This window comes from Bombina bombina, chromosome 7, assembly GCF_027579735.1.
Source record: "Bombina bombina isolate aBomBom1 chromosome 7, aBomBom1.pri, whole genome shotgun sequence".
Classification (NCBI taxonomy): Eukaryota; Metazoa; Chordata; class Amphibia; order Anura; family Bombinatoridae; genus Bombina; species Bombina bombina.
In genome coordinates, this window is record NC_069505.1 from 599592555 (window position 1) to 599616416 (window position 23862).

Below are 23862 nucleotides of genomic sequence, written 5' to 3' on the forward strand. Positions count from 1 at the left end.
TATGTAGTGTGTGTGTGTGTATCTGTATGTATAAGTGTATGCTATGTAGTGTGTGTATCTGCATGTATAAGTGTAAGCTATGTAGTGTGTGTGTATCTGCATGTATAAGTGTATGCTATGTAGTGTGTGTGTATCTGCATGTGTAAGTGTATGCTATGTAGTGTGTGTGTGTGTATCTGCATGTATAAGTGTAAGCTATGTAGTGTGTGTGTGTATCTGCATGCATAAGTGTATGCTATGTAGTGTGTGTGTATCTGCATGTGTAAATGTATGCTATGTAGTGTGTGTGTGTATCTGCATGTATAAGTGTATGCTATGTAGTGTGTGTGTATCTGCATGTGTAAGTGTATGCTATGTAGTGTGTGTGTGTATCTGTATGTATAAGTGTATGCTATGTAGTTTGTGTGTGTATCTGCATGTATAAGTGTATGCTATGTAGTGTGTGTGTCTGCTATGTAGTGTGTGTGTCTGCATGTATAAATGTAAGCTATGAAGTGTGTTTATCTGTATGTATAAGTGTATGCTATGTAGTGTTTGTGTATCTTCAAGTGTATGCAATGTAGTGCCTGTGTGTATCTGCATGTATAAATGTAAGCTATGAAGTGTGTGTATCTGCATGTGTAAGTGTAAGCTATGTAGTGTGTGTGTGTGTGTGTGTGTGTGTATCTCTATGTATAAGTGTATGCTATGTAGTGTGTGTGTCTGCTATGTAGTGTGTGTATCTGCATGTATAAATGTAAGCTATGAATATGGTGTATCTGTATGTATAAGTGTATCCTATGTGTGTGTGTGTATCTGCATGTATAAGTGTATGCTATGTAGTGTGTGTGTGTATCTGCATGTGTAAGTGTATGCTATGTAGTGTGTATCTGCATGTATAAGTGTATGCTATGTAGTGTGTGTGTAAGTGCATGCTATGTAGTGTGTATCTGTATGTATACGTGTAAGCTATGTAGTGTGTTTGTGTATCTGTATGTATAAGTGTAAGCTATGTAAAGTGTGTGTGTATCTGTATGTATAAGTGTATGCTATGTAGCGTGTGTGTATCTGCATGTATAAGTGTAAGCTACGTAGTGTGTGTGTGTATCTGCATGTATAAGTGTAAGCTATGTAGTGTGTGTGTGTATCTGCATGTATAAGTGTAAGCTATGTAGTGTGTGTGTGTGTCTGCATGTGTAAGTGTATGCTATGTAGTGTGTGTGTATCTGCATGTATACGTGTAAGCTATGTAGTGTGTTTGTGTATCTGTATGTATAAGTGTAAGCTATGTAGTGTGTGTGTATGTGTATCTGTATGTATAAGTGTATGCTATGTAGCGTGTGTGTATTTGCATGTATAAGTGTAAGCTACGTAGTGTGTGTGTGTATCTGCATGTATAAGTGTAAGCTATGTAGTGTGTGTGTGTGTGTGTGTCTGCATGTATAAGTGTAAGCTATGTAATGTGTGTGTGTGTATCTGCATTTATAAGTGTAAGCTATGTAGTGTGTGTGTGTGTGTGTATCTGCATGTGTAAGTGTATGCTATGTAGTGTATGTGTATCTGCATGTGTAAGTGTATGCTATGTAGTGTGTGTGTGTGTATCTGTACGTATAAATGTATGCTATGTAGTGTGTGTATCTGCATGTATAAGTGTATACTATGTAGTGTGTATGTTTATCTGCATGTAAAAGTGTATGCTATGTAGTGTGTGTGTATCTGCATGTATAAGTGTATACTATGTAGTGTGTGTGTGTTTATCTGCATGTATAAGTGTATGCTATGTAGTGTGAGACAGTGGAGGGCAGCATAGCCCAGAACGAACATAAGAATTAAGGCCCTTAGGAGTGAGCTGCTGTGAAGTGGCAACAATGTTGCATTTTTGTGGGTGGGTACAGGGCTCACCTTTAAGAAGCCAAGCTACAGGCCCCAAACCCTCTTTCCAGCTTGTCTTCACAGCTTGCAGGATCACAACATCTTCATTCTCTGGTTAAGCAGTCTGCTGCAGCATGGGCTGTTTTTTCAAAGTCTTCCAGAGCACCTGTGAAGAGGGATGTGTTGGAGGAGTTACTGATCGGAGTCCCACCATCTCCGGTGAGTCGTACCCCGATCTTTCCCCCTTTTCTCTGTAATTGAATGGGGAAGTCAGGGGGGGATCTGTGTGTCCTATTGGTGTTAGATTATTTCCCAGGTAGGCCCATCTTCCCCCTCTCTCCCTCCCGGTCAGTTAGTGGTTGGGGCCTGGGGGCCGGGTACCCTCTTCTCCTCCCCTTAATCATTTCACATACCCCTGATGCGCGTCTCTAGGGTGGATCGTTGGCTGGAGTGAGTGTGAGCATTCATACTTACCTCCGCCATCGGTTACGGTGTCCACGAAGCCCAGGCCTGCAGCGGTCGCGCTCTTGCAGGGCTTGTGTCGGCGGTCCCCCTTTAGCGGTCGCGACTTTCGCCGGTTCTTCCCCTCCTCCTGGTCGTCGGATGGCTTCGGGCGAGTCTTCGGCCATGCGGGCGGCGGCATCCATCATTTGACGGCGTCTCTTCCGGTCTCGGCGCTTCCGGTGACGTCACTTCCAGTGACGTCACTTCCGGAACCGCCATTTGAGATCCGGTAGCCAAGCGGGTGGGATCGTCTCCTCCTCCGGGGTCCCCAGGTAAGAGAGGAGTGCCTGGGGGGGGGGGGACGAGGCCCGCTGGGGGGGGGCGCGCAGCGAGGCTCAGGGGCTCTGCGCTCGCTGGCAGATGAATTGCTTGCAATGCCTGGGGAGTATGATGTGGAAAGCATGGGAGAATTTGCAGGCCAGAGGCTGTGGTTCAGGTGATGAGAATGGGCATCTATGAGCAGGCCGCAGGCCTGACTGGGGGTTTCTTTTGTTTATTAACAAGATTGTTTAGATAGTCAGCCTTTTCTTTGCAGTCAGTCAGTGGCGCAAGGCCTGTCTGTTAGCGGCCAATTGAGGCCTAGCAGGAATTACGCCGTGTCATGTTGCGGTGCATGAGAGGCCCATCACATAGGGCACGCAGGCGTTCACCTGGGGTACCCCCCCTGTGGGATGCATTTGGGGTAACAATTAACGTTTTTCCGCCAGGAAGGGCCCAGGTGTTTTTTATCTTAGTTTCTGCTCAGCATGGAGATAGCACAGAGCAGGGCTTCTCTAGTCAGGTGTAGTGGCGAATGCAGTGTCTGCATCACAAGTGGCATGTCTGAGTGTATGGAACAGTGTGTGGCGCATTGCGCAAGGTTCTGGGCAAGGGGACTAGATTCTACTGTGGCTGGGGGGTCCTTGTCCTCTCCCCGTGGTACTCCTCTCTTGCATTTCTCATTTCAGGCCAAGGAGGAGCACAGCCGGGAGTAACCTTCAATCTCCTTGGATCCTTTGCCGTGCAGCGCCCCTGGGAGCTGGAGAGCATGGAATCGCAAGACGTGGTGTATCTCATGGAGCCACAGAATGCTTGGGTGCCGATGCAGTACAGTCCAGGTGTTCGTGGCAAGGAAGAGTACAGCGCCCCTCTTGGAACTGGTGAGACCATTTTATCTTTTGGGCATAGGGGCTTTAGTTCATCTTCCACAGGTATTTCCTGCGCAGTTCCAGAATAAGCTCTGCCCCAAAGGGCCGGAGAGTGTTTTGCCACGTGAGTAAGCACCGCGGGGTGGCCACTCCGGTTGGAGTGTAACAGATCCCACGATGCAGGCCGGTCGCAAGAGCAGCCTAGTTCCAGTTTCAAACCTTTCACTGCCGGAAAGGGTGGCCACCCCACTGAGGGTAGCCGCAATTGGTAGCCGTAATTCGGATAGGAGGGTGGCTGCCTTGCTAGGCGGCGGCCTCCGTCAGGGATTCATTATCCCCTTCAGCTTCGCAGTATAGGGTCTACGAAATCGGCATACAAGTTTCCTAGCATTGCGAGGAAAAGGAGGGACAAGGAGATTGCTTTGGGCCGCAGGGCTGGCTCATTTGTGGAGATTAGGATTCGAGGATTGGTTCCTCTCTCCTCTTGGGGTTGTTCCTAAGAAGGAGCCGGGTAAGTCCCGGCTCATCCAGCACCTTACCTTCCCTAGAGGGAGGTCAGGCAGCAACGCTATTTCCCCTGAGCCAGTTCGGTTTACTACCAGTCCTTTGATGACGCGTTATCACTGGTATGGAGGGCAAACCTGGATGTGGTATCAGCATTTCGGATGCTTCCCATTCATCCCTCCTCCTTACACCCTGGGATGTTGGCGTGAGGGCAAATATTTTGTGGACAAAAGCTTGCCTATGAGCTGTTCTATATCATGTGCTCATTTTGAAGCCTTCAGAGCTTCTTGCACTGGGCCATCTCAGTTATTGCTGTTTTGATGGCCGGCACATTGCCTGGACGATGTCCTGCTGTTTGGATATGCTGGATACGCTGTGTGTGCTTTCTTGATGAAAGTGATTCGATTTTTGCTGACCAGAATGGGTCTCCCTCTGGCGGAGGGTGAGGCCCAGTGCCTTTGCATGTGCCTTACCTTTTTGGGTATCAAGATTGACTCTTCGTTAATGCAGTGTCATTTGCTACAAGATACGATTGCCCGTATGGTTGGTAAGGTTTGGGAAATCGGGTCCTTTGTTGGTTCCATGAAGGATCTCCAGACCATGTTGGTTCTTCTGAATTTCGCCGGTAGGATTATTCCTATAAGCAGAAATTTTCTTCAGCGGCTCGGAGGGCGTCGTGCGGCGAGCGGTCACAAGCGAGTGAGTTTGTGTAATGGCAGAAATGTTCGATGACTTGGCAGTATGGGGACAATTCTGGAACCATTTTTAATGAGATCTGCTCATGGTCGAAGTTTGTTCCTTCCAACATGGTAATTCAGTTGTTACTGATGCGGCAGGGTCTCACGGGTGGGGGTCCTTCTTGTCCGGTCACTGGAGTGCCGTCCCCTGGCCTCGGTCATGGGTTCTGAGGGGCTTGTTAAGAAGTTTAGCCTGTTAGAGCTCCCCCCCCCCCATTATTATTGCCTTTGAGGTTTAGCGTGAGCAGCTAAGGGATCGGTAGGTCGTGTTCTGGATGGATAACAAGAGCGTCATGTTGCTGTTAACATGCTCTCGTGGGGATCTCCCGCAGTAGTGCGGTACCCTCGCATGCTGGTTCTGAAGTGTCTGCACCCGGTGTACAGAATAGAATTGCTGATGCGCTCTTTCGTTTCAATGGAAAGCATTCTATGTGTTGGCTCCTCAGGCGGACATTAACGGAGTCGTTTGTTCCTATTATTTATGGCAGGTAGCGCCGGTGGGTGATCTTTGATTGCCATGATTCGTTCTTTGCTGGCCCTCTCTACTTGGACCGCTTAGGTGAAGCATTGGTCAAAATAGATCACCTTCTGTGATAGGACGAGCCGGCCATCTTGAGGTGTTGTCCAATGGGTCTTTGGGACGGATCAACAAGCTTAAAGGTAATTGGGTTTTTCTGGAGGGTCAGTCGGATCTCGGCTGACTGCCGTGTCCTTCTTCTGTAAATTTATGGCCTCTCGGCTCTTCAAGAACCTTCCTGGTCAGGCAGGTGTTGAGGGACTGGGGGACGTATGGTGCCCAGAACAAGGGATGTTAGGGAGCCCGTTACCATCAGGAGATTGGTTCCTGTGTCGAACCGTGCCTGTGGTGGTTTCTCATGCCGACAAGGGTTCCCGTTCTCCGCTGCCTTTGGGCTGTTTTTTTCACGGGGCACTGAGGGTGGTACAAGCCCGGGGGTCTGTAGGCCTCCTCATGTCAAGAACGACGAGTCATCTGATCTAATTTTCCTCTCCAGATCAAAGACAGACCAAGAAGGGAAAGGAGGTGGACGTCTTAACCCGCCACGTGGGCTCATTTTGTTGCCCAGTCAGGTTGCTTAGGACCTATATGGACGCGATCCGGAGGGTCCATTACAATTTCTGGTTCACGAGGACGGTTCCCCGTTGACCAGATTTCAATGCAGCAGAGGCCTGAGCTGGGCAGCATGGAAAGCGGGCCTTGACCCAAGGGTCATTGCCCCCACTCCTTCAGGGTTGGAGCGTCTACCGCTGCCGCGGGTTTGTGTTGGTCTGCCGACCACATTAGGGCGTTGGGGAGATGGAGGTCTAAGAGATACATGTTGTGTGTTAGGCCATTAACAATATGAATGTTTGTTTTCTCATGTTGCGATGTTCCCAGTTAACTGTTGTTTCTTTACAGGGCCAAGAGATGGTCCACTGAGACTGCTGATCGCGGGTCACTCCTACATTTCACTGGGCGGAGCTGAGAGCGGTCGCGAGCCCTGACGGGCAACAACTGGGTCCCCCCCCCATTGGGTCACTGTTAGGTGGCTAGGTCGTAGGGGTTTGGGTTGGCAGGATCTGCCTGGGTTGCTGCACGGGGCATTGCACAGGTAGGACAAACCCCAAGTTATGATCATTCACGCACGTGGTAGTGATATGGGGCTCCTGCCGTGCAAACTGCTCAGTGGGGTGATTCAGTCTGATTTGTACACTTTCCAGACATGGGTCCCAATGTTAAGGGGTGGTCCAATAGCATCCCCAGTATTGAGTGGCGACATGTGCAGCCCACAGGGTGGCCTTTCAGGTCAGAAAGAAACTGAACAGGGAGGTTAGGATTTTGTCCTAGCGCAGTCAATAGCGTTTGTTGTGGAACATGGGAACATCACAACAGCTGGGAGAAGCCTCTACAGGAGGGATGGGTGCACCTCCCTCATAGGGGCATCGACCTGTTCCTGGTTAATTTGAGGCGTGCTATATTATTATACCTATGTGGGTGGCGGCAAGAGCTATGCCTGTGGGCTATCTCTTGTGGCGGTTTGTACCACGCCCCGGTTTGCCATTAGAGGTAGAGTGACGGCTGGCCCAGGGGGAGGGTAGTCTCTGCAGGCGCGCGCCTGGGGCACCTCCCCCCATTTGATGTTGCCGAGAACTCCCTAAGTCTGTGCGTGCAGCTAAGCTCCGCTTGTGTAGGCATTCACGGGCGTGGTCCAATTTCCTAGCGGGGGGTACTTACTCTCCTAGATAGATTGCCGCCACCTGGTTTAAGGTTTGCTGAGTTGCTTCCAGCCGGTTCCTATGTTCTATAATAAATGCGGACCCTACGGGTCTTTATACCACACCCTGTGTTTGTGTCATTATTCAAGTTATGTATTACCAAAGTCATTTATGGTAAAGTTAAGTTATAAGTTAAGTTATGTGTCAGTCAGTTTTATGACTGGTAAGTTATTACAGCAAGCCAGGAGGATAGGGCATTTAATTACTTATGTATGTATAAGTGTAAGCTATGTAGTGTGTGTGTGTGTATCTGCATGTGTAAGTGTATGCTATGTAGTGTGTGTGTATCTGCATGTGTAAGTGTATGCTATGTAGCGTGTGTGTATCTGCATGTATAAGTGTAAGCTACGTGGTGTGTGTGTATCTGCATGTATAAGTGTAAGCTATGTAGTGTGTGTGTGTGTGTGTATCTGCATGTATTAGTGTAAGCTATGTAGTGTGTGTGTGTATCTGCATGTATAAGTGTAAGCTATGTAGTGTGTGTGTGTGTATCTGCATGTGTAAGTGTATGCTATGTAGTATGTGTGTGTTTATCTGCATGTATAAGTGTATGCTATGTAGTGTGTTTGTATCTGCATGTATAAGTGTATACTATGTAGTGTGTGTGTTTATCTGCATGTGTAAGTGTATGCTATGTAGTGTGTGTATCTGCATGTATAAGTGTATGCTATGTAGCGTGTGTGTATCTGCATATATAAGTGTAAGCTACGTAGTGTGTGTGTGTGTATTTGCATGTATAAGTGTAAGCTATGTAGTGTGTGTGTATCTGCATGTATAAGTGTAAGCTATGTAGTGTGTGTGTGTGTATCTGCATATATAAGTGTAAGCTATGTAGTGTGTGTGTGTATCTGCATGTGTAAGTGTATGCTATGTAGTGTATGTGTATCTGCATGTGTAAGTGTATGCTATGTAGTGTCTGTGTGTATCTGCATGTGTAAGTGTATGCTATGTAGTGTGTGTGTATCTGCATGTGTAAGTGTATGCTATGTAGTGTGTGTGTGTATCTGTACGTATAAATGTATGCTATGTAGTGTGTGTATCTGCATGTATAAGTGTATACTATGTAGTGTGTATGTTTATCTGCAGTTTATCTGCATGTAAAAGTGTATGCTATGTAGTGTGTGTGTATCTGCATGTATAAGTGTATGCTATGTAGTGTGTGTATCTGCATGTATAAGTGTATGCTATATAGTGTGTGTGTATCTGCATGTATAAGTGTATACTATGTAGTGTGTGTGTGTATCTGCATGTGTAAGTGTATGCTATGTAGTGTAGTTTATCTGCATGTATAAGTGTATACTATGTAGTGTGTGTGTTTATCTGCATGTATAAGTGTATGCAATGTAGTGTGTGTATGTTTATCTGCATGTATAAGTGTATGCAATGTAGTGTGTGTGTGTATCTGCATGTATAAGTGTATGCTATGTAGTGTTTGTGTATCTGCATGTATAAGTGTATGCAATGTAGTGTGTGTGTGTATCTGCATGTATAAGTGTATGCTATGTAATGTGTGTGTATCTGCATGTATACGTGTATGCTATGTAGTGTGTGTATGTTTATCTGCATGTATAAGTGTATGCTATGTAGTCTGTGTGTATCTGCATGTGTAAGTGTATGCTATGTAGTGTGTGTGTGTATCTGCATGTATAAGTGTATGCCATGTAGTGTGTGTGTATCTGCATGTATAAGTGTAAGCTACGTAGTGTGTGTGTGTATCTGCATGTATAAGTGTAAGCTATGTAGTGTGTGTGTATCTGCATGTATTAGTGTAAGCTATGTAGTGTGTGTGTGTGTATCTGCATGTATAAGTGTAAGCTATGTAGTGTGTGTGTGTATCTGCATGTGTAAGTGTATGCTATGTACTGTATGTGTATCTGCATGTGTAAGTGTATGCTATGTAGTATGTGTGTGTTTATCTGCATATATAAGTGTATGCTATGTAGTGTGTGTGTATCTGCATGTATAAGTGTATACTATGTAGTGTGTGTGTTTATCTGCATGTGTAAGTGTATGCTATGTAGTGTGTGTATCTGCATGTATAAGTGTATGCTATGTAGCGTGTGTGTATCTGCATGTATAAGTGTAAGCTACGTAGTGTGTGTGTGTGTATCTGCATGTATAAGTGTAAGCTATGTAGTGTGTGTGTGTGTGTGTATCTGCATGTATTAGTGTAAGCTATGTAGTGTGTGTGTGTGTGTATCTGCATGTATAAGTGTAAGCTATGTAGTGTGTGTGTGTATCTGCATTTGTAAGTGTATGCTATGTAGTGTGTGTGTATCTGCATGTATAAGTGTATACTATGTAGTGTGTGTGTTTATCTGCATGTGTAAGTGTATGCTATGTAGTGTGTGTATCTGCATGTATAAGTGTATGCTATGTAGCATGTGTGTATCTGCATGTATAAGTGTAAGCTACGTAGTGTGTGTGTGTATCTGCATGTATAAGTGTAAGCTATGTAGTGTGTGTGTGTGTGTATCTGCATGTATAAGTGTATGCTATGTAGCATGTGTGTATCTGCATGTATAAGTGTATACTATGTAGTGTGTGTATCTGCATGTATAAGTGTATGCTATGTAGCATGTGTGTATCTGCATGTATAAGTGTAAGCTACGTAGTGTGTGTGTGTATCTGCATGTATAAGTGTAAGCTATGTAGTGTGTGTGTATCTGCATGTATAAGTGTAAGCTATGTAGTGTGTGTGTGTATCTGCATTTATAAGTGTAAGCTATGTAGTGTGTGTGTGTGTATCTGCATGTGTAAGTGTATGCTATGTAGTGTATGTGTATCTGCATGTGTAAGTGTATGCTATGTAGTGTGTGTGTGTGTATCTGTACGTATAAATGTATGCTATGTAGTGTGTGTATCTGCATGTATAAGTGTATACTATGTAGTGTTTGTGTATCTGCATGTAAAAGTGTATGCTATGTAGTGTGTGTTTATCTGCATGTATAAGTGTATACTATGTAGTGTGTGTATCTGCATGTAGAAGTGTATGCTATGTAGTGTGTGTGTATCTGCATGTATAAGTGTATGCTATGTAGTGTGTGTGTATCTGCATGAATAAGTGTATACTATGTAGTGGGTGTGTGTATCTGCATGTGTAAGTGTATGCTATGTAGTGTAGTGTATCTGCATGTATAAGTGTATGCTATGTAGTGTGTGTGTATGCTGCATGTATAAGTGTATACTATGTAGTGTGTGTGTTTATCTGCATGTATAAGTGTATGCTATGTAGTGTGTGTGTATCTGCATGTATAAGTGTATACTATGTAGTGTGTGTGTGTATCTGCATGTATAAGTGTAAGCTATGTAGTGTGTGTGTTTATCTGCATATATAAGTGTATGCTATGTAGTGTGTGTGTATCTGCATGTGTAAGTGTATGCTATGTAGTGTGTGTATCTGCATGTATAAGTGTATGCCATGTAGTGTGTGTGTATCTGCATGTATAAGTGTATACTATGTAGTGTGTGTGTGTATCTGCATGTGTAAGTGTATGCTATGTAGTGTAGTGTATCTGCATGTGTAAGTGTATGCTATGTAGTGTAGTGTATCTGCATGTATAAGTGTATGCTATGTAGTGTGTTTATCTGCATGTATAAGTGTATGCAATGTAGTGTGTGTATGTTTATCTGCATGTATAAGTGTATGCAATGTAGTGTGTGTGTGTATCTGCATGTATAAGTGTATGCTATGTAGTGTGTGTGTATCTGCATGTATAAGTGTATACTATGTAGTGTGTGTATCTGCATGTATACGTGTATGCTATGTAGTGTGTGTATGTTTATCTGCATGTATAAGTGTATGCTATGTAGTCTGTGTGTATCTGCATGTGTAAGTGTATGCTATGTAGTGTGTGTGTGTGTGTATCTGCATGTGTGTATCTGCATGTATAAGTGTATGCCATGTAGTGTGTGTGTATCTGCATGTGTAAGTGTATGCTATGTAGTGTGTGTGTGTATCTGCATGTGTAAGTGTATGCAATGTAGTGTCTGTGTGTATCTGCATGTGTAAGTGTATGCTATGTAGTGTGTGTGTGTGTCTGCATGTATAAGTGTATGCTATGTAGTGTGTGTGTATCTGCATGTATAAGTGTATGCTATGTAGTGTGTGTGTATCTGCATGTATAAGTGTATGCTATGTAGTGTGTGTGTATCTGCATGTATAAGTGTATGCTATGTAGTGTGTGTGTATCTGCATGTGTAAGTGTATGCTATGTAGTGTGTGTGTATCTGTATGTATAAGTGTATGCTATGTAGTGTGTGTATCTGCATGTATAAGTGTATGCTATGTAGTGTGTGTGTCTGCTATGTAGTGTGTGTGTCTGCATGTATAAATGTAAGCTATGAAGTGTGTGTATCTGTATGTATAAGTGTATGCTATGTAGTGTTTGTGTATCTGCAAGTGTATGCAATGTAGTGTCTGTGTGTATCTGCATGTATAAATGTAAGCTATGAAGTGTGTGTATCTGCATGTGTAAGTAAAAGCTATGTAGTGTGTGTGTGTGTATCTGCATGTATAAGTGTATGCTATGTAGTGTGTGTGTCTGCTATGTAGTGTGTGTATCTGCATGTATAAATGTAAGCTATGAAGTATGGTGTATCTGTATGTATAAGTGTATCCTATGTGTGTGTGTGTATCTGCATGTGTAAGTGTATGCAATGTAGTGTCTGTGTGTATCTGCATGTGTAAGTGTATGCTATGTAGTGTTTGTGTATCTGCATGTGTAAGTGTATGCAATGTAGTGTCTGTGTGTATCTGCATGTGTAAGTGTATACTATGTAGTGTGTGTGTTTATCTGCATGTATAAGTGTATGCTATGTAGTGTCTGTGTGTATCTGCATGTGTAAGTGTATGCTATGTAGTGTGTGTGTGTGTATCTGTATGTATAAGTGTATGCTATGTAGTGTGTGTATCTGCATGTATAAGTGTATGCTATGTAGTGTGTGTGTATCTGCATGTATAAGTGTAAGCTATGTAGTGTGTGTGTATCTGCATGTATAAGTGTATGCTACGTAGCGTGTGTGTATCTGCATGTATAAGTGTAAGCTACGTAGTGTGTGTGTGTGTATCTGCATGTATACGTGTAAGCTATGTAGTGTGTGTGTGTGTGTGTGTGTGTATCTGCATGTATTAGTGTAAGCTATGTAGTGTGTGTGTGTGTGTATCTGCATGTATAAGTGTAAGCTATGTAGCGTGTGTGTGTATCTGCATGTGTAAGTGTATGCTATGTAGTGTGTGTGTATCTGCATGTATAAGTGTATACTATGTAGTGTGTGTGTTTATCTGCATGTGTAAGTGTATGCTATGTAGTGTGTGTATCTGCATATATAAGTGTATGCTATGTAGCGTGTGTGTATCTGCATGTATAAGTGTAAGCTACGTAGTGTGTGTGTGTATCTGCATGTATAAGTGTAAGCTATGTAGTGTGTGTGTGTGTGTGTATCTGCATGTATAAGTGTATGCTATGTAGTGTGTGTGTATCTGCATGTATACGTGTATACTATGTAGTGGGTGTGTGTATCTGCATGTGTAAGTGTATGCTATGTAGTGTAGTGTATCTGCATGTATAAGTGTATGCTATGTAGTGTGTGTATGCTGCATGTATAAGTGTATACTATGTAGTGTGTGTGTTTATCTGCATGTATAAGTGTATGCTATGTAGTGTGTGTGTATCTGCATGTATAAGTGTATACTATGTAGTGTGTGTGTGTATCTGCATGTGTAAGTGTATGCTATGTAGTGTAGTGTATCTGCATGTATAAGTGTATACTATGTAGTGTGTGTGTTTATCTGCATGTATAAGTGTATGCAATGTAGTGTGTGTATGTTTATCTGCATGTATAAGTGTATGCTATGTAGTGTGTGTGTATCTGCATGTATAAGTGTATGCTATGTAGTGTGTGTGTGTCTGCATGTATAAGTGTATACTATGTAGTGTGTGTATCTGCATGTATACGTGTATGCTATGTAGTGTGTGTATGTTTATCTTCATGTATAAATGTATGCTATGTAGTCTGTGTGTATCTGCATGTGTAAGTGTATGCTATGTAGTGTGTGTGTGTGTGTGTGTATCTGCATGTATAAGTGTATGCCATGTAGTGTGTGTGTATCTGCATGTATAAGTGTATACTATGTAGTGTGTGTGTGTATCTGCATGTGTAAGTGTATGCAATGTAGTGTCTGTGTGTATCTGCATGTGTAAGTGTATGCTATGTAGTGTGTGTGTATCTGCATGTATAAGTGTATGCTATGTAGTGTGTGTGTATCTGCATGTATAAGTGTATGCTATGTAGTGTGTGTGTATCTGCATGTATAAGTGTATGCTATGTAGTGTGTGTGTATCTGCATGTGTAAGTGTATGCTATGTAGTGTGTGTGTATCTGTATGTATAAGTGTATGCTATGTAGTGTGTGTATCTGCATGTATAAGTGTATGCTATGTAGTGTGTGTGTCTGCTATGTAGTGTGTGTGTCTGCATGTATAAATGTAAGCTATGAAGTGTGTGTATCTGTATGTATAAGTGTATGCTATGTAGTATTTGTGTATCTGCAAGTGTATGCAATGTAGTGTCTGTGTGTATCTGCATGTATAAATGTAAGCTATGATGTGTGTGTATCTGCATGTGTAAGTGTAAGCTATGTAGTGTGTGTGTGTGTGTGTATATGCATGTATAAGTGTATGCTATGTAGTGTGTGTGTCTGCTATGTAGTGTGTGTATCTGCATGTATAAATGTAAGCTATGAAGTATGGTGTATCTGTATGTATAAGTGTATCCTATGTGTGTGTGTGTATCTGCATGTGTAAGTGTATGCAATGTAGTGTCTGTGTGTATCTGCATGTGTAAGTGTATGCTATGTAGTGTGTGTGTATCTGCATGTGTAAGTGTATGCAATGTAGTGTCTGTGTGTATCTGCATGTGTAAGTGTATACTATGTAGTGTGTGTGTTTATCTGCATGTATAAGTGTATGCTATGTAGTGTCTGTGTGTATCTGCATGTGTAAGTGTATGCTATGTAGTGTGTGTGTGTATATCTGTATGTATAAGTGTATGCTATGTAGTGTGTGTATCTGCATGTATAAGTGTATGCTATGTAGTGTGTGTGTATCTGCATGTATAAGTGTAAGCTATGTAGTGTGTGTGTATCTGCATGTATAAGTGTATGCTATGTAGTGTGTGTGTATCTGCATGTGTAAGTGTGTGCTATGTAGTGTGTGTGTGTGTATCTGCATGTATAAGTGTTAGCTATGTAGTGTGTGTGTATCTGCATGTATAAGTGTATGCTATGTAGTGTGTGTGTATCTGCATGTGTAAGTGTATGCTATGTAGTGTGTGTGTGTATCTGCATGTATAAGTGTATGCTATGTAGTGTGTGTGTATCTGTATGTGTAAGTGTATGCTATGTAGTGTGTGTGTGTATCTGTATGTATAAGTGTATGCTATGTAGTTTGTGTGTGTATCTGCATGTATAAGTGTATGCTATGTAGTGTGTGTGTCTGCTATGTAGTGTGTGTATCTGCATGTATAAATGTAAGCTATGAAGTGTGTGTATCTGTATGTATAAGTGTATGCTATGTAGTGTTTGTGTATCTGCAAGTGTATGCAGTGTAGTGCCTGTGTGTATCTGCATGTATAAATGTAAGCTATGAAGTGTGTGTATCTGCATGTGTAAGTGTATGCTATGTAGTGTGTGTGTGTGTGTGTATCTCTATGTATAAGTGTATGCTATGTGTTAAGATTACTGCAGCTTTTACTGTATCTTTGCACTAACCTTGTTTTATCATTATATGTTAGAAGTGCTGCAGCTTTAAGCTCAGCTCACCACACCCTCTGGGTGTGTCTGGGTCTCTGTGACATCATCAGAAGCCATGTTAGTTTTACTGATGGAACCTGCTAGTAAATAAGCCATGTGGCTGTAGCTGAATAAAAGTTATCTAAAGTTCCTGCTGCAGAGTCTCAGTGATATGTGCAAGAGACATCAGACACAAGGTAACAGCACACAACTGAATAACACTATGTAGTGTGTGTGTCTGCTATGTAGTGTGTGTATCTGCATGTATAAATGTAAGCTATGAATATGGTGTATCTGCATGTATAAGTGTATCCTATGTGTGTGTGTGTATCTGCATGTGTAAGTGTATGCAATGTAGTGTCAGTGTGTATCTGCATGTGTAAGTGTATGCTATGTAGTGTGTGTGTGTGTATCTGCATGTGTAAGTGTATGCAATGTAGTGTCTGTGTGTATCTGCATGTTTAAGTGTATACTATGTAGTGTGTGTGTTTATCTGCATGTATAAGTGTATGCTATGTAGTGTGTGTGTGTATCTGTATGTATAAGTGTATGCTATGTAGTGTGTGAGACAGTGGAGGGCAGCATAGCCCAGAACGAACATAAGAATTAAGGCCCTTAGGAGTGAGCTGCTGTGAAGTGGCAACAATGTTGCATTTTTGTGGGTGTTTACAGGGCTCACCTTTAAGAAGCCAAGCAACAGGCCCCAAACCCTCTTTCCAGCTTGTCTTCACAGCTTGCAGGATCACAGCATCTTCATTCTCTGGTTAAGCAGTCTGCTGCAGCATGGGCTGTTTTTTCAAAGTCTTCCAGAGCACCTGTGAAGAGGGATGTGTTGGAGGAGTTACTGATCGGAGTCCCACCATCTCCGGTGAGTCGTACCCCGATCTTTCCCCCTTTTCTCTGTAATTTAATGGGGAAGTCAGGGGGGATCTGGGTGCCCTATTGGTGTTTGACCTGGCACTCTCCAGTTAATAGATTATTTCCCAGGTAGGCCCATCTTCCCCCTCTCTCCCTCCCGGTCAGTTAGTGGTTGGGCCTGGGGGCCGGGTACCCTCTTCTCTTCCCCTTAATCATTTCCACATACCCCTGATGCGCGTCTCTAGGGTGGATCGTTGGCTGGAGTGAGTGTGAGCATTCATACTTACCTCCGCCGTCGGTTACGGTGTCCACAAAGCCCAGGCCTGCAGCGGTCGCGCTCTTGCAGGGCTTGTGGCGGCGGTCCCCCTTTAGCGGTCGCGACTTCCGGCGGTTCTTCCCCTCCTCCTGGTCGTTGGATGGCTTCGGGCGAGTCTTCGGCCATGCGGGCAGCGGCATCCATCATTGACGGCGTCTCTTCCGGTCTCGGCGCTTCCGGTGACGTCACTTCCGGTGACGTCACTTCCGGAACCGCCATTTGAGATCCGGTAGCCAAGCGGGTGGGATCGTCTCCTCCTCCGGGGTCCCAGGTAAGAGAGGAGTGCCTGGGGAGTGCTTGCAATGCCTGGGGAGTATGATGTGGAAAGCATGGGAGAATTTGCAGGCCAGAGGCTGTGGTTCAGGTGATGAGAAAGGGCATTTATGAGCAGGCCGCAGGCCTGACTGGGGGTTTCTTTTGTTTATCAACAGATTGTTTAGATAGTCAGCCTTTTCTTTGCAGTCAGTCAGTGGCGCAAGGCCTGACTGTTAGCGGCCAATTGAGGCCTAGCAGGAATTACGCCGTGTCATGTTGCGGTGCATGAGAGGCCCATCACATAGGGCACGCAGGAGTTCACCTGGGGTACCCCCCCCCCCCCTGTGGGATGCATTTGGGGTAACAATTAACGTTTCGGCCAGGAAGGGCCCAGATGTTTTTCTCTTAGTTTCTGCTCAGCATGGAGATAGCACAGAACAGGGCTTCTCTAGTCAGGTGTAGTGGTGAATGCAGTGTCTGCATCACAAGAGAGTGGCATGTCTGAGTGTATGGAACAGTGTGTGGTGCATTGCGCAATGTTCTGGGTGAGGGGGACTAGATTCTACTGTGGCTGGGGGGTCCTTGGCCTCTCCCCGTGGTACTCCTCTCTTGCATTTCTCATTTCAGGCCAAGGAGGAGCACAGCCGGGAGTAACCTTCAATCTCCTTGGATCCTTTGCCGTGCAGCGCCCCTGGGAGCTGGAGAGCATGGAATCGCAAGAAGTGGTGTATCTCATGGAGCCACAGAATGCTTGGGTGCCGATGCAGTACAGTCCAGGTGTTCGTGGCAAGGAAGAGTACAGCGCCCCTCTTGGAACTGGTGAGACCATTTTATCTTTCATGCATAGGGGCTTTAGTTCATCTTCGGATGATTTTGGGTCTGAGTGAGTGATAGGTCCCTGGGGTCGGAGGCTAAAGAGCAGAAGGGAATGTATAAAATTGATGACGTGGGTAGTCAAGGTGCGTAAGGACATGGGTCCTCCCCCTCTCCCCTTGTTTCTCTCGCTAGAACCCTGTGTTCATTGCAGACACCTCCTGCGCAGCGGGGGGTGGCTGTCCCTGGGGCGACAGATGGGCTTACAACGGCCATGTATGGGGACAAGCACAAGCAGCCCTCATTAAGCCTTCTCGAGCATCTGAAGTCCAAATTTGTTAGACGCATTCAAGAGGGTAAATATGGCATAGGTTTGAACTTCCGGCCAAGGTCTATCACCAGGAAGAAATGGCGGTGTTACATCGCTAAACTTTCCGATCGGGCTCTGAATATCCTCAATTATCAAGATGCCATCTAAACCGCTTGCGAGCGGTTTCGGGAACGGGCATAGCGGGATTATGGCGTCGCGTTCAGCGATAGATGGTTGGTAATCCCCTCCTGAATTTGGCGACGTAGATTTGTGGTTAGGGGCATAGTTCGGGCCCGAAAAAGCCTTTTTTGCCCGGGCTGGTCTCTGCTGGGTCCCCGGGCAATTGCGCACCTTAGCGCTCTCAGCGGCGTTCCACAGGTATTTCCTGCGCAGTTCCAGAATAAGCTCTGCCCCAAAGGGCCGGCGTGTGTTTTGCCATGTGAGTAAGCACCGCGGGGTGGCCACTCCGGTTGGAGTGTAACAGATCCCACGATGCAGGCTGGTCACAAGAGCAGCCTAGTTCCAGTTTCAAACCTTTCACTGCCGGAAAGGGTGGCCACCCCACTGAGGGTAGCCGCAATTGGTAGCCGTAATTCGGTTAGGAGGGTGGCTGCCTTGCTAGGCGGCGGCCTCCATCAGGGATTCATTATCCCCTTCAGCTTCGCGGTATAGGGTTTATGAAATCGGCATACAAATTTCCTAGCGTTGCGAGGAAAAAGAGGGACAAGGAGATTGCTGTGGGCCGCAGGGCTGGCTCATTTGTGGAGATTACGATTCGAGGATTGGTTCCTCTCTCCTCTTGGGGTTGTTCCTAAGAAGGAGCCGGGTAAGTCCTGGCTCATCCAGCACCTTACCTTCCCTAGAGGGAGGTCAGGCAGCAACGCTATTTCCCCTGAGCCAGTTCGGTTTACTACCAGTCCTTTGATGACGCGTTATCACTGGTATGGAGGGCAAACCTGGATGTGGTATCAGCATTTCGGATGCTTCCCATTCATCCCTCCTCCTTACACCCTAGGATGTTGGCGTGAGGGCAAGTATTTCGTGGACAAAAGCTTGCCTATGAGCTGTTCTATATCATGTGCTCATTTTGAAGCCTTCAGAGCTTCTTGCACTGGGCCATCTCAGTGATTGCTGTTTTTGATGGCCGGCACATTGCCTGGACAATGTCCTGCTGTTTGGATAAGCTGGATACGCTGTGCGTGCTTTCCTGATGAAAGTGATTAGATTTTTGCTGGCCAGAGTGGGTGTCCCTCTAGCGGAGGGTAAGGCCCAGTGCCTTGCACGTGCCTTACCTTTTTGGGTATCAAGATTGACTCTTCGTTAATGCAGTGTCATTTGCTACAAGATATGTTTGCCCGTATGGTTGGTAAGGTTCGGGAAATCGGGTCCTTTGTTGGTTCCATGAAGGATCTCCAGACCATGTTGGTTCTTCTGAATTTCGCCGGTAGGATTATTCCTATAAGCAGAAATTTTCTTCGGCGGCTCAGTGGGCGTCGTGCGGCGAGCGGTCACAAGCGAGTGAGTTTTGTGTAATGGCAGAAATGTCGATGACTTGGCAGTATGGGGACAATTCAGGAACCATTTTAATGAGACCTGCTCATGGTCGAAGTTTGTTAATGATAAAACAAGGTTAGTGCAAAGATACAGTAAAAGCTGCAGTAATCTTAACAGTAATTCAGTTGTTTACTGATGCGGCAGGGTCTCACGGGTGGGGGTCCTTCTTGTCCGGTCACTGGAGTGCTGTCCCATGGCCTTGGTCATGGGTTCTGAGGGGCTTGTTAAGAAGTTTAGCCTGTTAGAGCTCCCCCCCCCCATTATTATTGCCTTTGAGGTTTAGCGTGAGCAGCTAAGGGATCAGGAGGTCGTGTTCTGGATGGATAACAAGAGCGTCATGTTGCTGTTAACATGCTCTCGTGGGGATCTCCCGCGGTAGTGCGGTACCCTCGCATGCTGGTGCTGAAGTGTCTGCACCCGGTGTACAGAATAGAATTGCTGATGCGCTCTTTCGTTTCAATGGAAAGCATTCTATGCGTTGGCTCCTCAGGCGGACATTAACGGAGTAGTTTGTTCCTATTATTTAGGGCAGGTAGCGCCGGTGGGTGATCTTTGATTGCCATGATCCGTTCTTCGCTGGCCCTCTCTACTTGGACCGCTTAGGTGAAGCATTGGTCTAAATAGATCACCTTCTGTGATAGGATGAGCCGGCCATCTTGAGGTGTTGTCCAATGGGGTCTTTAGGGACGGATCAACGAGCTTAAATGTAATGGGGTTTTTTCTAGAGGGTAAGTCGGATCTCGGCTGACTGCCGTGTCCTTCTTCTGTAAATTTATGGCCTCTCAGCTCTTCAAGAACCTTCCTGGTCGGGCAGGTGTTGAGGGACTGGGGGGCGTATGGTGCCCATTACAAGGGATGTTAGGGTGCCCGTTACCATCAAGAGATTGGTTCCTGTGTCGAACCGTGCCTGTGGTGGGTTCTCATGCCAACAAGGGTACCCGTTCTCCGCTGCCTTTGGGCTGGTTTTTCATGGGGCACTTAGGGTGGTTCAAGCCCGGGGGTCTGTAGGCCTCCTCATGTCAAGAACGACGAGTCATCTGATCTAATTTTCCTCTCCAGATCAAAGACAGACCAAGAAGGGAAAGGAGGTGGACGTCTTAACCCGCCACGTGGGCTCATTTTGTTGCCCAGTCAGATTGCTTAGGACCTATATGGACGCGATCCGGAGGGTCCATTACAATTTCTGGTTCACGAGGATGGTTCCCTGTTGACCAGATTTCAATGCAGGAGAGTCCTGAGCTGGGCAGCATGGAAAGCGGGCCTTGACCCAAGGGTCATTGCCCCCACTCCTTCAGGGTTGGAGCGTCTACCGCTGCCGCGGGTTTGTGTTGGTCTGCCGACCACATTAGGGCGTTGGGGAGATGGAGGTCTAAGAGATACATGTTGTATGTTAGGCCATTAACAATATGAATGTTTGTTTTCTCTTACTCTTGAAAAAGTTTCTGGCATAGAAACGAAACGTACGTAGAGAAGTTCTATTTTTAAAGTTATTGTCTCAGGGAGGCTACCAGGGCTCAGATGTTGTGGGCACCTATTGGGTGAGCTGAGAGACACAGATTTGTAAGTTTTTTATATTTTATTTCATAATAAACGTGTTATACTTTAAACACTGGAGTGGTATCCCTTCCATGTTTGATTGTGGACTGCTGTGGGAAAGTGAAACAATCTCTCCGGTTGGACAGGCTTTCCAGACGTCACTGAGGGAGGTTATCTGAGGAACAAACTCCATGGTTGTATACAACCTGATGCGCACATCATACAGAACGATCCTGTGAGTAATACCCAGGGAAGGGGGTTTTGATAATTGATAACTACCAAACAGATTACACTTAGAGCGTGCTGCGCTTCTCTTTCTTCATATTTTTCAGCATTTTTTTGTAAACGAGTCTTTGATGGGACTGTGTTGAGAAGCTGCAACATAAGACACGCTGAACAAAAGGGATATAGAGGACCATCACGATTACCTGTTTTCCAACATTACACCTTTGATTAAAGGGACATTTTTCTGAACATTCATGAATATTTATAAACTGCTAAGTTGAGAAGCAGTGTGTGGAAAATAGCATTGTTTAATGTATTTGTTACTATAATTTGTTGGTTCTTAATTTGTAGTTTTTATTGGGTGGTAGCGCATTATTTGCTTTCTATTTTTTTTGTTTTCTCATGTTGCGATGTTCCCAGTTAACTGTTGTTTCTTTACAGGGCCAAGAGATGGTCCACTGAGACTGCTGATCGCGGGTCACTCCTACATTCACTGGGCGGAGCTGAGAGAGGTCGCGAGCCCTGACGGGCAACAACTGGGTCCCCCCCCCATTGGGTCACTGTTAGGTGGCTAGGTCGTAGGGGTTTGAGTTGGCAGGATCTGCCTGGGTTGCTGCACGGGGCATTGCACAGGTGGGACAAACCCCAAGTTATGATCATTCACGCACGTGGTAGTGATATGGGGCTCCTGCCGTGCAAACTGCTCAGTGGAGTGATTCAGTCTGATTTGTACACTTTCCAGACATGGGTCCCAATGTTAAGGGGTGGTCCAATAGCATCCCCAGTATTGAGTGGCGCCATGTGCAGCCCACAGGGTGGCCTTTCAGGTCAGAAAGAAACTGAACAGGGAGGTTAGGATTTTGTCCTAGCGCAATCAGTAGGGTTTGTTGTGGAACATGGGAACATCACAACGGCTGGGAGAAGCCTCTACAGGAGGGATGGGGTGCACCTCCCTCAGAGGGGCATCGACCTGTTCCTGGTTAATTTGAGGCGTGCTATATTATTATACCTATGTGGGTGGCGGCAAGAGCTGTGCCTGTGGGCTATCTCTTGTGGCGGTTTGTACCACGCCCCGGTTTGCCATTAGAGGTAGAGTGACGGCTGGCCCAGGGGGAGGGTAGTCTCTGCAGGCGCGCGCCTGGGGCACCTCCCCCCATTTGATGTTGTCGAGAACTCCCTAAGTCTGTGCGTGCAGCTAAGCTCCGCTTGTGTAGGCATTCACGGGCGTGGTCCAATTTCCTAGCGGGGGGTACTTACTATCCTAGCTAGATTGCCGCCACCTGGTTTAAGGTTTGCTGAGTTGCTTCCAGCCGGTTCCTATGTTCTATAATAAATGCGGACCCTACGGGTCTTTATACCCACACCCTGTGTTTGTGTCATTATTCAAGTTATGTATTACCAAAGTCATTTATGGTAAAGTTAAGTTATAAGTTAAGTTATGTGTCAGTCAGTTTTATGACTGGTAAGTTATTACAGCAAGCCAGGAGGATAGGGCATTTAATTACTTATGTTTATCTACATGTATAAGTGTATGCTATGTAGTGTGTGTGTATCTGCATGTATAAGTGTATACTATGTAGTGTGTGTGTTTATCTGCATGTGTAAGTGTATGCTATGTAGTGTGTGTATCTGCATGTATAAGTGTATGCTATGTAGTGTGTGTGTAAGTGCATGCTATGTAGTGTGTTTGTATCTGCATGTATACGTGTAAGCTATGTAGTGTGTTTGTGTATCTGTATGTATAAGTGTAAGCTATGTAGTGTCTGTGTGTATCTGCATGTATAAGTGTATACTATGTAGTATGTGTGTGTTTATCTGCATGTATAAGTGTATGCTATGTAGTGTGTGTGTATCGGCATGTGTAAATATATGCTATGTAGTGTGTGTATCTGCATGTGTAAGTGTATGCTATGTAGTGTGTGTGTATCTGCATGTGTAAGTGTATGCTATGTAGTGTGTATCTGCATGTATAAGTGTATGCTATGTAGTGTGTGTGTAAGTGCATGCTATGTAGTGTGTGTGTATCTGCATGTATACGTGTAAGCTATGTAGTGTGTTTGTGTATCTGTATGTATAAGTGTAAGCTATGTAGTGTGTGTGTGTATCTGTATGTATAAGTGTAAGCTACGTAGTGTGTGTGTATCTGCATGTATAAGTGTAAGCTATGTAGTGTGTGTGTGTGTGTGTATCTGCATGTATTAGTGTAAGCTATGTAGTGTCTGTGTGTGTATCTGCATGTATAATTGTAAGCTATGTAGTGTGTGTGTGTGTGTGTATCTGCATGTGTAAGTGTATGCTATGTACTGTATGTGTAAGTGTATGCTATGTACTGTATGTGTATCTGCATGTGTAAGTTTATGCTATGTAGTGTGTGTGTGTGTATCTGTATGTATAAATGTATGCTATGTAGTGTGTGTATCTGCATGTATAAGTGTATACTATGTAGTGTGTGTGTATCTGCATGTATAAGTGTATACTATGTAGTATGTGTGTGTTTATCTGCATGTATAAGTGTATGCTATGTAGTGAGTGTGTATCTGCATGTATAAGTGTATACTATGTAGTATGTGTGTGTTTATCTGCATGTATAAGTGTATGCTATGTAGTGTGTGTGTATCTGCATGTATAAGTGTATACTATGTAGTGTGTGTGTTTATCTGCATGTGTAAGTGTATGCTATGTAGTGTGTGTATCTGCATGTATAAGTGTATACTATGTAGTATGTGTGTGTTTATCTGCATGTATAAGTGTATGCTATGTAGTGTGTGTGTATCTGCATGTATAAGTGTATGCTATGTAGTGTCTGTGTGTATCTGCATGTGTAAGTGTATACAATGTAGTTTGTGTGTATCTGCATGTATAAGTGTATGCTATGTAGTGTGTGTGTAAGTGCATGCTATGTAGTGTGTGTGTATCTGCATGTATACGTGTAAGCTATGTAGTGTGTTTGTGTATCTGTATGTATAAGTGTAAGCTATGTAGTGTGTGTGTATGTGTATCTGTATGTATAAGTGTATGCTATGTAGCGTGTGTGTATCTGCATGTATAAGTGTATGCTATGTAGCGTGTGTGTAGTGTTGTGCTTATTTCCTGTTTGGTCAAAAGGGGCACATTGAGGCTTCCATACAAAGATGATGTCATCAAGTGGGCTGTGCTTAGAATCAGTACAGTTCAGAGAAGCCATCTTGTGACAGTTGTGATGCAGTT